Consider the following 401-nt stretch of genomic DNA (forward strand, 5'->3'; position numbering starts at 1 on the left):
CTTAGATCTCAGCCTCCTGAGTATAGCTAGGATCACAGGTATGAGCCGCTGTGGCCTGCTGATAAATATTATTTTATATAATCAGGGACATAGAGGTATTGTGCTCCTCCTACAAGTCTCACTGTGTGTGAATGACTGGAGCAGGATACATTTTCTTACTTTAGGACATCTAGTTGTTAAGCTAATGCCATGTATTTAGGTTTTCTTTTTATTTTTGGGTCCGGTCATGGGGTCTGAACTCTGGGCCTGGGTGCTGTCCCTCAGCTCTTCAGCTCAAGGCTAGCGCTCTACCATTTGAGCCACAGTGCCACTTCCAGCTTTTTTTCTTTTTGCTTGTGTGGTGCTGAGGAATCGAACCCAGGGCCTCAGGCATTCAAGGCAAGCGCTCTACCACTGAGCCA

The sequence above is a fragment of the Dipodomys merriami genome, unplaced genomic scaffold, assembly GCF_024711535.1.
Source record: "Dipodomys merriami isolate MVZ:Mamm:240054 unplaced genomic scaffold, mDipMer1.0.p SCAF_10, whole genome shotgun sequence".
NCBI lineage: Eukaryota > Metazoa > Chordata > Mammalia > Rodentia > Heteromyidae > Dipodomys > Dipodomys merriami.